This window comes from Ictidomys tridecemlineatus, chromosome 8, assembly GCF_052094955.1.
Source record: "Ictidomys tridecemlineatus isolate mIctTri1 chromosome 8, mIctTri1.hap1, whole genome shotgun sequence".
NCBI classification, from domain to species: Eukaryota; Metazoa; Chordata; class Mammalia; order Rodentia; family Sciuridae; genus Ictidomys; species Ictidomys tridecemlineatus.
Window position 1 is genome coordinate 32,460,377 of NC_135484.1, and position 16,177 is coordinate 32,476,553.

The 16,177-nt window shown below is 35.2% G+C and overlaps 1 protein-coding gene across 42 annotated transcripts in view; it reads left to right on the forward strand.

Moving 5' to 3' along the window:
- Epb41l2 (erythrocyte membrane protein band 4.1 like 2) overlaps positions 1–16,177 on the forward strand; it is a 189,233-nt gene that overhangs the window by 60,353 nt on the left and 112,703 nt on the right. Inside the window, exon 1 of one of the 42 annotated variants that reach the window (XM_078019140.1) lies at positions 6,616–6,638. The exons of 39 other annotated variants lie outside the window; for them this stretch is intronic. The gene's annotated coding sequence lies outside the window, so the exon portion shown is untranslated. Of the gene's footprint in view, positions 1–6,615; positions 6,639–11,030; positions 11,184–16,177 lie in introns of those variants that run through there. 2 more of the 42 variants (XM_040283288.2, XM_040283289.2) reach the window with 2 other exon arrangements.

Here is a 16,177-nt window from a genome sequence, read left to right on the forward strand (position 1 = left end):
AATGGAATATTTTTTCAAAGTTCTATTCAGATTTCTTCTAGAAATCTCTTGTTCTCAACATCTAAGTCTGGTGATTATCAGTTAAAAAAAATGGACTGTGTGAGTTTATTTAAGGAGACAGTAGATAGGATATTTGAAATCATAACTGTTCTGGGAAGTCTGCTTATATATGTTTGTAATACCTGTACACATATATTCTTTCTTAAAATGCATTTATAGTTCACTCATAAATTTATAGAGATGGATTTGCATTTCGACTTCTCTGGTGTCCCTGTATAATTCTTAGTGCTTTGAAGGAAGGCCATTAATGTTAAGTGCCAGGTAAGTATCTGTTGATGTATTTGCATGTGTTTGGAAGGTAGAAGAAAGATCCATAGTTTTGCATTATATTTCAGTTTCCTTTATGTATTTATAAAAAATAATTTGGAGAAAATTTATTGTATTAGAATAGAAACACTTCAGTAAGATCCTTATGTGTGGGTAGGTGAGACCCTTTATATAAAGGCTACTTTTTGGAGTGCAATGAGGTATAACAGATTACATAAACATTATAAGAACATATCTAATGTAAACTAGAATTGGATTCAGGTCAGCTCTACATCATACATAGTTGTTAGGAAGGTGGAGCCGGGATCCAAATCCAGGTTTGTCTAACTCCAAGACTAATGATTAACCACTATACAATTTTGCGTTCCATACTTCATAAGGGAAGTTTTTCAGTTTCTCTGAGCCTTTTTTTTTTTTTTTTTTTTGGTACCAAGGATTGAACTCATAATCACTGAGCCACATCTCCAGCCATTTTTAATATTTTGTTTAGGGACAGGGTCTTGCAGAGCTGCTTAGGGCCTCACTACATTGTTGCTTTGAACTTGGAATTCTCCTGCCTCAGCCTTCTGAGCTGCTGGGATTGTAGGCATGTGCCACTGTGCCCAGCTTTAGCTTCATTTTTATTCAAGTGTAAAATGAACTTGATAATATTCCCAGTGCAGAGATATTTTAAATTAGGATCTCATAAATTAGGATGTTTATAAAGCAGACAGCTTGCCCAGAAAGCAGGGTAGGTCTATTGCAATTAGTAAAATATTTTATTTACAGCAATATAATAGGACCAACAGAAAATATATTGAAAGCATATTTGAAACTTGGGCTGAGAAATTCCCTTATCTCTTAGTTTTATAATATTGCACATTTTATATTTTGGCACAAGTTTTGGTATTCTGTTTCTCTAGAATTTTAGATAATATTCCAATAAGTTATTTGTTGGTAATTACTTTATTTCCCTCTGTTGTCTTTTTTGTTGTTTTCAGAATAAATTATTGTCAAAGCAATATAGATTATCTTCTGTCATTAACTATTGAAGTATTAGGCTACCCAACACTATTAACTTCAACTTAAGTTTTGAAGTTTATGGAAGGCTGATTTTTTTTTTTTTTTTTTTTGGTAAGGGGGGATTGTTACTTTAGTTTTTGGTTTTCATTTTGGTTGCAGAAGATTTGTTTGTGGAAGAGTATTTGCTGGTATTGCTATAGATATGTAGTTAAAACTACAGTGAAAGTATCACAAGATAAAGCATTAATTTGTTTACCTGAATTGTTTCTTAGGTTGGAGTTACTCCAAATTGATTTCAAGTTGTCTTTGATTTTTAAATTAATCTCAAGTGTTTTTTTTTAAAGTGGGTTATAAATATTCAGATATAAGTTTAAATTAAGCTCAAAATAAATCAATAATGTAAATATGAATACCAGTCATTAATTTTTTTATCACTATTTTTAGAAGTTTGAAAAAATATTTTGTTACTGTGGATCTAAATTTCCTGTTTATGGTTGTGATGGATTATAGTTTTAAAAATGTATATTTCTATTTATTTTAGCATAGCTTTGGTTCACTTGGGCATTTTTCTTAATGAAAACTATAAATAGATGCTTTAACAAGATTAGATTTTCTTTAAAAAATTAAAATGGACATACTGTCTATTTTAGCTTTTTATGAAATTTGGATCACGAGAAAGTGGTTCCACTTTATAGGGGAAAATAGCTGTGCGTCTGGCTTTTATGGACTCTCTTGCTAAAAGGAAGAACTGTGATTGAGTCAGTTACAACCTCAGAGGAAGATGTCTTGCAGCTGTGCTGTTTTGGTTTTGTTCCAGAGATAGTATTTGTGTGCACTGTCAGAATGTCTTAAAGGCCCACCCTGGAAAGGATTCAACTCTATAAAAGGAGTTTTGTTTTATAACCTTTCACATGTTCTTATGGGGCTCTGGTGGTGATGGTGGTCTTCATTGTCTTGTCTTTTAAACTGGGATTTTATTGAGACACAGGCTTCACAGTTTAAGAATAGGAATTACAGTTGTAGTTATTGTATCTCGTAAAATAAATTTAGTCAAGCCCTTGGCACACACTATGATGAAAACAAAATGTCCCTCCTCAAACTGTATAATATCAGTGTGTTACTTTTCTCTCTTGATGCTGATAAGATTAGCACTCATTTGATAATATATTTTTTGGGTAACTTAAGAGATATTGATATACAAATCGAGTAACTACATTAGAAGAAACCGAGTTAATATTATTAGAAAAAATAGAGTTAATATATTAGAAGATCAAAGATGATGCAGGAAATCCCAAAGATTGAAAAGTTTAAAACACCGATGACTCTACATGCTGAATATTACTCAACTTAACCTGTTTTGAGCCACATGTTTACGTAAATGCTGTGAGAATTATTTTTGATTGTGTTGACCATAGTTTCTCCAAAATTTTCCCTTTCTCCCCAGTGTCTCCACCCCGCCCCCTCCCTGCAATGCTTTAGAAGAAGTTATTCAAAACGGAGATCAGGACTTCAGACCCACTCTTACTTTTCTAGCTTCCTTAAACCTCTTCCTCTCCCAGCTTCTGTGCATTTGCCTTTACCCTTCCCGTTAGTCTCTGGGGTAGAGATGCCCCTCCTGCTGTCCAAGGTTATATTATCCTCTGTAGTTTGAACCTTTTTCTTCTTTGTTTCTTCCCCCAAAACCTGCACCAAACAAAACAATCCAAACCTCTTCTATATGTAAACATCTTCCCTCAATCCTACATTTTTGGGTAGTTATTACTTGCCCCTGTTCTGAAGAAAAGGCTAGATTTCAGAGGTAATTGTATACATGTTACTTCTTACTTTGGCCTCTTCGATTTTTTTTTTTTTTTGTCTTTTGCAACTAGGCTTTTTCTCCCACTAGCAACTGAACTTGTCCTTTGAGGTTACCAGCAGTTTTATGACACCTTTTAACCCTTGTTAGTATTAGTATTAGTATCAGTTTGCCTATGTCCCTGTTGGCTACTTCTTCCAGTACTTTTTGGTTTGCTGTTTTTATGCTGATGTTTTTTCTTGATAGGTTCCTTGTTCCCTCTGTCTGGGGATTTATTATGAGCATTTTTCTTGTTTTTCGTGATAGTTCCCCCGTCTATCTCTGATAACACTGATTGACCAAGTAGTTCTAGATCTTAGAATAGAAACCCAGCCTCTGTCTTTCAGACACACATTTCCAGCCAGCCTTCTCATTTTCTGCCTGGTTGTCACATGGACATTGAGTCCAAATACATCAACGTGGAAGCATTTATTTCCTTTATTTTTGTTTCCTATTCTTTTTGAAAGTCTCTCCCTAGGTTAATAACACTACTCTCTGACCTTTTTCTGCCAGGAATTCAGAAACCTAGTTCTTTTTTTTTTTTTTTTAATTTTTTTAGTTATAGATGGACACAATACCTTTATTTTATTTATTTATCTTTATGTGGTGCTGAGGATTGAACCCAGTGCCTCACTCATACCAGACGAGTGTTCTACCACTAAGCCACAACCCCAGCCCAGAAACCTAGTTCTTTATTACTCCCAACAATCCACTTCAATATTAAGTCCTGTTCATTTTGCCCACTAAACATTTATGAACTCTGTTTACTTGCCTTTTTTCTTTCAACCCTGTCTGTCTCTTGTGTCACTGAAGCATCATCTTAACCAGTTTCCTTTCATTGTATCATTTTTTTCTCACATGGCTGAAATACAAAGTATTATTTCCCATTGCCTACAGGATAGAGTAAAAACATCTGAGTTAGCATACTGATCATGCATTGTTTGGCTCTTGCTTCCTTTTCCCATCTCCACTCCCACCCTGTGTTCCAGGCAGATGAGGTACTCCCCGTTCTCTCACCACATTTATTGTTGATGATCCTGGGCCCTTCCCTTTCTGTTCCCACGCCAAGGAGTATACTTACACTCACAATCTTCCTAGTAAGTTCTTTCTTATCCTTCAAGGTCAGCTCCTGTCACCCTGGGAAACCTTCCCTCATCAAGTCAGTTACTGTTAGATCATTTATGCCTACATTATAGCTCTTACTCACTTTGTACTATAGTTATTTATTCAAATGCCCTTCTCTCACACTTCTGGAGCCACATTTTATATTGGTTGATATTCTCAGCTATCATCAAACAGCAGTTCCTCAGGGGATGAATAGATCTTAGCAGAACCCAAGTGCACAGAATTAAAATTAAGATCTCATAGGCAGAGGTAGTGGTGAGTATGCTGGCCTGATGTTGGATATTTTTTGTTTCTTTTATGTGGATGAGGCTGTGGGCTGAGAAACTATTGGGACTTATTAAGGTTTTCTTCTATAAGTCAAGTTTAGAGAGTGATATTTTTGATGTGAAGCTATAGAACGAGTGAGCAGAGCTATGATTTGAAATTAGGAAGAACTAATAAAACAGAGTGTAGGATTAGAAGCACACTGGATTCTCAAGTGCCAGTCCATTGCAGATTGCATAGATAGGCAGAAGGCTGCCCGTGATGCAGCTGAAGTGAGGAGGGACTCTGGCAGCTTTGCACCTCCCCAGGTCCCTCTGCATTTGTAGTTGTTCACTGCCTATTACATACACTGTAGCATTTCCAACTTGCCTTGGTAGGAGTAGTGTTCAACTTTATCCATGTTTTTGGATATGATTCTTGTGTTGACATGTTCAATGTTTATGTATTTCTAGTGGGGCCCCTTGGAACAATAGTGGCTGTTTGAAAGGAAAGGAGAGGAAAGAAAGAAGGGAAATTATGGAAGGTGGGTTAGGGTGGGGAAATAGTTTTCCTTCCACAAATTGAGACAAAATAGATAAATCAGATTGATAGATTACTGTATGTTTGATATATAAAAAAGTAAGGTAAACATAATGATACAGTTAACCTTTGAAGGGGAAAAGTATAGATGCAATTTTTGACGACTGAAATTCTATGTTTAATAGTAACTTACATTCATTTACTATTTTACCAGTGGCTGTCAGTGATTTTTCTTGATCTCCATAGACTTAGCTAAATAGCAACATGCAAATATTATCAAAGCTTTTTAAATAGAAGTTTAATGTTCTTTTAGTTTGGGAAGAAAGAGTAAATGATATTTTTGTCTCTGTGTCCCCACTTTTTTGAGATATATATATATATATATATATATATATATATATATATATATATGTATGTATTTTTTTTTTTAAAAGGCAGGTGTAGAATTTTTTGGGGTATAGAGGTTGAGATAGAGCTGGCAGGTATTTTAGGTTGGCTGAATTTTTGGTCTCAGGCTCTTAGACAGCAATAAAGAGCCTAGATTGCTGTTTTTCTCCTTATCAGTGTGTCTTCCTTGTTTGTTCTCATCCAGGCAGGGCATTCTGCTATAGGGAAAAGAATTGGGAGTATTAGTCAAAATCTGACATCTAGCCTGAACACATCTGCCATTGATTTAAAATGTAATCTAGAAAAATAATCTTAACTTCTGGACCTCAGATTCCCAATCTAGTAAAACAAGGTAATACTGAGGTCTCTCTGACTCTAAATTTTGATTCTGCAAAAATCCCATTTTGCTCTGTCATATGTAGGGTATTGTATGGGTGCTAGCAAAATCTTCGTGTTTTTCTTTGTACGTAGTGGACTTTGTGATAGGTGCTTCAATATTATTTCTTTAGTCCTTAAGGAAACTACCTAGCGTAACACCTGTCCATTCATAGTTCAAGAAGAATGAGTGTAAACACGTAAGCTTAAAATGCCTTTCTTGACCTCCCAAGGGAGTTGACCACTTGTGCTTTGCCCTTCCTCTCTCTCTCTCTCTCTCTCTCTCTCTCTCTCTCTCTCTCTCTCTCTCTCTCTCTCTCTCTCTTTTAAATATTTTCTTAGTTGGAGATGGACACAATATCTTTATTTTCTTATGTCGTGCTGAGGATTGAACCCAGTGCCTCATACGTGTGAGGCAGGAGCTCTACCACTGAGCCCCAGCCCCTCTGTACTTCTCTTAAATCCCTTATCATGTGTGGTGTAATGATTTGTTTATGTGTCTGTCTTCCTGGCTGGATTGTGAATTCCTTTGACCATATGGGGAAGAACCCCTAGGTTCCTTGGGTCTGGATCAGTGAGTGCTTGATCCAAAATAGGAACTCAGCAAGTGTTTCTTATATGTGTTAAATAAAATTTAAAGGACATTATTGATTTGAACTATTCTGCAACTAGGCTGTAGTAGAGCCGACCAAACAAGGTGTCATGCAATCTGCAATCAGACTGAACTCTGAAGTTTTCAAAACCAAAACCAAAATGCCACAAAACCCCAGGAGATTCACAGCAATCAATCAATTTACCTGAGCTGGTATGTTAAAGGAGATATTTCTGTTTCAACACTAGGTTAACTGTATTGACCATCTGTTTTTTTGTTCTGTCTCTGCTTTCCTTAGCCCTTTTCTTGAGTCTGTAGAGCCAGCCCTTTCTCATTGCATTACTCATTCTGTGGAATGGGATGTTGCCAATTCTGAAATTGAACCTTTCCTCCAAAAGCCAATTAAAATCTTAAAATTGAATTTATTGTTATTTTTTTCTTTTGACAACCATGAAATAGGATGAAAAACAAAGCATTTTAAAGTTCGTACCATATTACTATAATGGTTTGATTGTATAATTTAAAAAATAATATTTTTGACTTTTATAGTTAATTTAGAAAAGATTTGTTAAGAGCTTTGTACTAATACTTTTTAAATGTTTTTTAAATAGTAATATTTTGATTAGAGGTTTTCAACTACTGCTCCTCATTTTTATACCTGCCTCCACTTTCTGTCCATAAACCCCTATAAAAATCCAGGGTCCTACAGTGTGTTTCTTTCCAGAGTCCCACAAATGTACAAGATTTTTGAATACTGCATTTTAACAGATGTAATTGTGTTTAATGTAATAGATAGAACATGTTAGTTTAACATTGCCAAGATGTCTGGTTGGGAAAAATTTTGCAAATGACTCATGGGAAAATTATTCTGAATTTAGAGCCTCAGAGAAGTTAAACTGTGGTGATGTGTGTGTCAGGAGAGAACTTATGCACTATAGCCAAGGCACTAGTGGAAAACTGCGTGCGTGTGTGTGTGTGTGTGTGTGTGTGTGTGTGTGTGTGTGTGTGTGTGTTTTCTTGCTGACATCAGATGTATCAATAAGAACAATCCTATGCAGTGTGGTTTGTTAGAAAGTTTTACAGACCAGCTGAAGTTCATCTGTGTTGAGAAGTCATAAAACTTCTCCATGTTGTTCAGGAAGTATAGTCTTGCCTGATGATTGGTGGATGGCAAAATTGGATTCTGTGTAAAATCAGTAAAAAAAGAGGTTTATTTTGGAGAATTATTTTGTGCTCAGAGTTGATGTTCATTAAGGTTTTGGAGGTGAGAGTTGATCCGTCAATAGTTGGGTCCTCTACATTTTAATTCCTTATTCTATGGTTTTTTTTTTTTTGTCCTCATAAAGTAGGAGGTTGGACAGTTTTCAAAATCAAGAAATTATGATCTTGGTTTAGACTAAAATTCTTGTGAACAAACTCACATGCATAAGTTCCCTCATAACCACTTTCCTTGAGTAGTTAAAAATTATCATTCTGAGGATAAATCTTCACATTTCCAGGTTTATAATGGTACACTATCAAAACATGGCTTTAAGAAAATCTTCCCAAAACAGATGTAATAGATAAAAATTCATATTAACAAATTTTTATATTAAAAATTTGTGGGTATTTTACTTTGTACATTTTGTGTACCTCCATGCACTTAAAATCTTAACTGGAGAGGAATAGCTTAAATTTAAATCTATTAGGAAGACTTGTGTTCCCCTAAAAGGAGCCATGTTTTGATATTATACCATTATAAAACTGGAAATGAGGTTTATTCTCAGAACACTATTTTTTTTTGTTCTTTTTAGTAGGTATACATGACAGTAGAATATATTTTGACATGTAAACATGGAGCATATCTTATTCTAATAGAGATTCCAGTTTTGTGGTTGTACTTGATGTGGAGATTCAACATGGTGTATTCCTATATGAACATAGGAAAGTCATGTCAGAGTCATTCCACTCTTTCCTATTCCTCTCCCTGCTGCCTTCCCTTCATTCCCTTTTGTCTGTTCTACTGAACTTCTATTCTTCCCCTTTCCCGCACTTTATTGTGTTTGGCACTCATATATCAGAGAACATTTGACCTTTGTGTTTTTTTCGGGGGGTTGGCTTATTTTGCTTAGCATGATAATTTTGAGATCCATCCATTTACCAGAAAATGTCATAAAGTCATTCTTTTAAAAATTCTTTAGTTTACATGACAGTAGAATGTATTTTGACGTATCATATACACATGGGAGTATAACTTCCCATTCTTGTGGTTGTATATGATGTGGAGTTACACTGGTAGTGTATGCACAGATGAACATAGGAAAGCTATGTCGGATTCATTCTACTGTTTTTCCCATTTGTATCTCCCGTCCCTCCCCCCTTCCCATTCACACCCACCCACAATCTGGTGTGCCTCTACTCCTCCTTCCCTCCTACCTATTTTGAGTTAGCATCCATGTATCGGAGAACATTTGGCCTTTGCCTTTTGGAGGGATTGGCTTATTTTACTAAGCATGATAGTCTCTAGTTCCATCTATTTACTGGCAGATGTCATAATTTCATTTTTTAATGGCTGAATAATATTCCATTGTTGAGGGGCATCTGGGTTTATTCCATAGCTTAGCTGTTGTGGATTGAGCTGCCATAAAAATTGATGTGGCTGCGTCACTGTAGTATGCTGAGTTTAGTTCCTTTTGATACATACTGAGGAATGGTATAACCAGGTCAAATGGTGGTTCCATTCTTAGTTTTTTTGAGGAATCTCCATACTACTTTCCATAGTGCTTTTTTTTTTTTTTTTGCAGTCTCACCTGCAATGTATGAGTCAACCTTTCCCCCCACATCCTCACCAACATTTATTGTTACTTGTGTTCTTGATTGTTGCCACAGAATGCTAATTTTTAAATACTCAAGGGAACTGATTGTAAAGGGTGGGGTAAAAATTTTCCTTTATTAATCTATATGATTTTCATATAGACTTCTTTCCTAAACCCAATTTAAATGACACTATATATAATTTGTATACTTCTGTGGAGTCCCTTCTTTGTCATTAGGGTCCCACTCACAAAACCTCATCGAAACTATCTTCCAAAGCCACAGTATCCACATACTATCATATTTGGAGTTAGGTTCAACATGTGAATTTTAGGAGGGACACATTCAATCCATAAGGATAGGAGAGTAAAAGAAGAGGGCAGGAGCCCCAGAAGATAAGAAAGGGTGATCAGAGATGATATTCAGGTAGCCAGAAGATATCCATAGTAGTCAGAGGTACCTGGGATGGAGTTGGAGGTCTACCAGTGCTCTAGATCGATAGCTCTCAGACTTCTGAATTCCAGAGCAATTTCAAAAACTGTTTGGAGGCAGTATTTTCAGGAAGTCTACTGTAATAAATTTGCAATTGTACTACCAACATTTATTATAAAAAGTGGAAAAAACTTAATCTGAAGAAAGGATGATGCTTTGAATTGTATAAACTTGACTCCACTGAAAAATTCATTAAATTGCCATTATATGAATCAATTAAAACTTTGTGGTGGGTAGTGAAGTTTACTTCCATTATATAGGAGTTTTGTATTTGTTTTGTATTTGCTCATTTTGACAGATTAATCTTCTTGAAACTGCTACTGAAACTTAATTTCATTTAGATTTTTCCATACAGTAAAACTTATCCTATTTAAATATGTAAAGTGTTTTATTTATTATTAAAAAATATTTTTAAAGACTTTGCTCTAAGTCAGTATGAACATATAAAACTACTTGTTTTAGGGACTGCTTGATAGGTGAGGATTTCTAGTAGGAGGGTAAGAATGCACAAGAATCTGTAGTCTCAGTTCTGAATCATTAAAGTAAATATATACACTGGAAAAAAAATTCCAGAATTTAAATTGTGGAAATGTAATAGGTTGGTACTATAGAGTTAAGGAAGATTAGTTATTTTTCAGATCACATTGATCTAGATTTTAGAATTGACATCGTTTCCTTTAATAACTTATGTTTACTTTGCTTCCATGTATATTTGTAATCATGTGATGGATGTAGGATTATCTTACTTTTTTGTCACTTCTCAATTTAGAATTGACAGTGTAAAACAGAGATATATCAGCTTTATACCTCTATCATAGTATCCAATCTAGGTTAAAATGGCATCTATTTTTCTATATGCTGTGAATGAATAGAAAACTTTTAGATAAGTCAAAATAAACATATCATCTCTATATGTTGAAAACTGGGTTCTGTATTTGCATGGCTTTTCTGTATCTGAAAATGTATTACAGTTTGTAGAAGTTTATAAATAAAGGTGATTTGACTATATGATGAATATATATGCTTTTGGTGTCTGTAGGGTGGATTAAAATGATAAACATAAAAAAAAGTTGAGGGGCAGAGACCCAAAGCAAAGCAAAAATCATTAACACAAAAACTGAGAAGAAAATTCTTGGTAACAATAGAATTATAAAAATTCTAACTATAGAATTATAGTTTTGTCATTAAAATCAGCTTTTTTAGTAGAAGGACTCTTCATTTAGTGGCTATACCAGGCAGCCAGGAAGCTGATTTTTTTTCTTTGACCCATGTGAATTTTCTAGCTGAGGAATGAAATGACTTGGAACCAAGCTGAGCTTTTCCACTGAGCATGCCTTTCTCCAGCAGGGTCTGGCTTGGGTGGGGCCAGTTTTGCTCATTAAGCTTTTGGACACTGAATTTCCATCAGCTTTCCACAGTCTTCCAATGACGGGGGACGGCAGACCACGGGGGTTTGATGTGCTTAAAAGTTGCGTATGTATTTCAAGCGGGAGATTTTTGGAACAGATTCTGTGATAGCAGTTGGGTTTTGTGGTACATTCTTGTTTCTGCTTGGGAAGGAAGTTTGCTATGGAGAGCATAATAGAATATCCAGGGGACTGAAAATTTGGAAAATAACTAATGTACAGAGTAGATGGAATCAGGGTACGACCAATGTTTGGTAAGAGAATATGTTCCATTTGAATCAAGGGCTATGGGAGAAAATAGTTTTTAGGGGCCAGAGTTTACTTTTAGACCACTTGTTTGCATTTTTTAGTTGTGTTGAATTTTGGCAAGTTTTCTTTCAGATAATATTCTTTCTTCAGAGATTTGAAATGTGAGAGTAGTGAAAGTTAGTTGTGTGTCTTGCTGTTTCAAAATTATTTCAGTGTTGTGATGTGAAGAACTATGAAAGTTATCTAAAATGCCATGAAACCTGCTTAAAGTTAATAGTATGCAGTTATTTTAATATATTAAAGGACTAATGAATTTAATGAATTTATTCTGACCCTAATTGATGTGATTAAAAGAAGGTGAACTATACCTGAGATTTAAATTCACAATTTTTAGCATCTGAATATAGTTGCATTAACGGTTACCATGAACTGTATGCCTTTTTGATGTTGTCTTACTCTAAGTAATATTGTTTGAATAAGATAGGTATCAGCATCTTTTATTACTGAATATTTAATCTGTTGTCACATTGAAGAAATGTGAAAAACTCACCATGTTGCCCAGAATCTGACATCCAGACTTAGAAAAAAAAAAACTTCCTCATGCTTTTTTTCTTTGTATAATCTTCCTAACAATCTTTCCTAAACAAAACAAAACAAAACAAAAGAATAACAACAACAAAAAAATCTTCCCCCTAAAACCTCTTGTTTTGGTGCCGCTACTTCCTAACAAAATGAAAACCAGTACCATTTTACCAAGTGATTTCTTTAATTCCTTTTTATGGTAGCCATGGAAGAGAATGCCCCTGAAGTAATTGTGGTATATTTGGTGGGGGTGGAGCACACATGTGTGTACTTGAGGAAGTTTTCAATTTGTTATCCCAATCAAATAATTGGCAACGTGGGTGTTGGGAATGAAAAAATGTCGAGATGATGCTGATGATCTGCTTGGCATCCCCTGCCCCCATCATTTTTGTATTGTTCCGTATGGATGATATATTGATGACATAGAATTTAACATCAAGCAGGATCACAAAGCAAGTTAAGTTAGAAAGGTAAATTTTAAAATTTTGACATAGTTTTGGTTGAATTTTTGATACACTCTGAATATTGAATGCCTGGCATTATTTTCCAGCGGCATCCTCTACCAAATCACTTGTGCAAATATTAAACTTCAAGACTTTTACCTCAGGATGCATTTATCTCAAGAATTTTACCTTAAGGGTGTGTTGTAGCTCCTTCCACCTAACAATAGTTATTTGAGGCTTCACTAAGTAAACCGTTGTACTCAGAGTAGAGATACTTCCAAAAAAATAAAAGTTTTGTGGCATTCCAAATGGCATGTCTAATTCCATTTTAGTTACAGTTTTTCCCTTCTGGAGAAAGTTGTTCCAGTCATGGCAGGATTGGACCGTACATAATTCTAACATTCTTCTAATTATGGACTTACTAATGGACTAGAGTCAATGTTTGGCATTCACCTCAACTAGAAAGATCATTCAATTTATAGTTTTATTTTTTAGAGTACATACTCTACATTGACGTAACTCTTCAGTAGTGCTATCAATATTTAAAATGGAAGAAGAGCTGATGATCAAAATTTTATAACTGAATTATGTTTTTTTGACAAGGTTTAGGTATTTATTTCTATCCAATGCAGCATTCCAAAGCTTATAGAGAAGAGGATTAGAAAGATGAGATCAGGGTAGGCTCCAGCTTGGTGGACTTGTCATCATGTGGGGGTTGATTGACTTTGACAAGCTTTGTCTTATGACCTATTAAAATGCAGCGTCTGCAGCTCTGCATTTATCCTGTGCAGTTAACCTTGGTGGATTTATCGTTAGCTTATTTGGGAAGAGCCTCCTGAACAACTACTGTTATTTGGTAACTGCAGAATTTAGAGTTTATTTACACAGAGATGGTAGTAGGATGATAGTAAAGATTACCACTTTTTACTAACCGATTTTGAGTTTCATGATGGGTTTAGGTGGGGATCTTATGTATAGTGTAGATGGGATGAGCTCAGAAAACCTAAACTCCCTAGTGTCTGTTATAATTAAGGGAGATATTCTGTGTCGGCACTGTACTGTTTGTTTGAGCCTGGTTATGCTGTCATTGGAAGAAATTGCTCATTAGTGTATTTTTCTTTTCTTTGGAGCCTCATATGATGCTGGTCCAAATAAAGGCTCCTCTAGTATTAGGAACATCACAAAAGTTATTTATTGAGAAGCCACTGCATGCATAACATTGCATGAGGAACATGAGGTTATTCATCTCACAAAAATTTTACCCTCTTCATGGGAATGTAGTAGCAGATGTGGGACAGGGAAGAGGTGTGGACAGGAAACATGATGACATGTTTGTGTTTGTTAGGCCAATTTATTCCTGCTTTTCCCTAGGAAGCTGCTGAAAGGGATTGGGGGGTATTTGTATGTGACGAGCTTATACATTTGTTTTGGACTTTTGATGTTGAGTCAATTTATAACTAGGATCATTTTATTTGGCATTTTATTCAAGTTTTTTGATTTCAGTTAGAGAGCAAGTATGTCTGTACTGAATACAGTTGAGAATGAGAATTGGTGCTCTTCAAAAAGCATGTTGCAAGGGGAGAGAGGGGAAGGGAGGGGGCATGGGGGTAGAAAAGATGATGGAATGAGATGAGCATCATTACCCTAAGTACGTGTTATGAAGACACGAATGGTGTAACTACTTTGTGTACAACCAGAGACATGAAAAATTGTGCTCTCCTTGTATAATATGAATTGAACAGCATTCTGCTGTCATGTATAACAAAATAAATAAATAAATTTAAAATAAAAAAGATTCGAGAGCCATTCACATGGTTAAAACAACAACAATAATAAAGTAATAAAAACATGTATTACAAAAAAATTAAAAATAAAAAGCATTTAATCAACATGTTCAATGAAGGGACCATTGTGGTTTCTTGAAAAGTTGGTAGTGGTAATTTTTGGAAAACTGGCTGTTTTTGAAACTGATAGTAATTTATGAATCCAAATTACTAAAATTTTGTCAGTGACAAGTTGTTTGATTACATATTGATGCTAACCTTGCAATATAGTGTTCCTCACTATATTGAGAACAGTAATTTTTTCATCTGTATTATTTATGTCTGATACGTATGCTATGAATGCGTTCAAATATTTCCAAGAAAGGAGGAAATAAGATACTGACCCTACCCACATCCTGATGGTCAGTGAAATTTATGGGGCTTGGGGATAACTCAGGATATGTTATTAATGATTATAAAGCCCTAAATTGTTATAGTAACTTACTGATTTCACTTTTTAAATAAACGACTAACTATCCCACATCATGCTAGGTGCTGGTTAAACAGGAGTGAAGTCATTTTTGGATTTGTGACAGTACTAGATAAAGTCTTTGGAGCTAGACAGCCTGGATTTGAATCCTGGCTCTTCCATTTATTGATTATATGGCTTTGGGTAAGTTGTTTTTCCTTTGACCTTCTTCATCTGTAACCTGGAAATACTTTTAATTTTTACCTTAAAGGATTATAAAGATTAAAGGAATTGCTTCATGCAGAGTTTCTTGAGCAGTGCTCAATGAATGGCTGATGTTATTTTTTTTTGTATTATTACTATTAGTGAAGAAATGGATATAGTCCCCCTTTTCACAGAATTTCTATTTGATGACAGTGGGCCACCATTCATTATCACTTTATTATGTGCCACCCACTTTATGTATAGCTTCTAAGTTAGTCCTTAGAGCCATCCAATGAGTACATAGTATATCCCTGTATTGTTTATGGGGAAACTAAAACTCAGCAACACTCAATAACATGGTTACATAGCTAATAAGAGGCTGAGCAGGAGTTCTAATCCCATTCTGTTGATTTCATTTCATCTCCAGATCACCAGGCTATTTTATACAAATGTTAGGATAACTTCTCACAGGAAGGAGGTAAGTCTAGCTCTGGCCCTTACACAATATTGGAACTCTATCTGAGATAGGAAATTTGTGCAAATGCAGTTCATCTAATGCAGAGCCAGCAGGGTTCAAGAAGTTTCCAATGCCTCTTGGTTTAGACTGCTGGATTGCCCATCAATACAGTATTATAAGGATTATGTGCATTATAATTATGAGAATAATGGTCTCTGATTGGGATTCTTAATGATTTATGCATAGCCTTTGATTATGAGCTCTCACTTCAGGAAAGGATATGTTTCTGGGATGGCTCCAGTTGCTTGTGGACAGGGCTTTGTCTGGCACAGATCTCTCTCAACATAATCTTTCATGAGACCTGCAGGATTTTTTTTTTCCAACAGGTAAGATTGTCAGCATTTATCTTGATTATTATTGAAATTGGGCATTATTGAAAATTATACCCCAATTTTCATATACTTCAATAGATGAAGAAAGGGAGTTTTATACTTGATTTTGTGTTTGTTTCATTCTTATTTAGAGTCTTAAAGAATTAATGGTTCATCTCACTAAACTTATCTTGGGTGGTTGGTTTTAAAAAATTGAGCATCTGCACAAAAACTTAAAGACCACCAATAGAGTAGAGAGGAAGGGGATGGAGAGGGAGGAGAAAGGGGAGGACATGGAGCAGAACTGCAGAAGAAATTACCAAGTTATGCTATGTCTGTATATGAATTGTGTGTGTGTGTATAATTATAATGCACTAATTTAAATAACAATAATAGAAGGGAGATCACTAGAGTAGAGCAAGCAGATCTGGGGAGGGGAAAGGAAGGTACTAGGGAATGAGACTGATCAAATTATGTGTGTGTGTGTGTGTGTGTGTGTGTGTGTGTGAATATGATATAATGA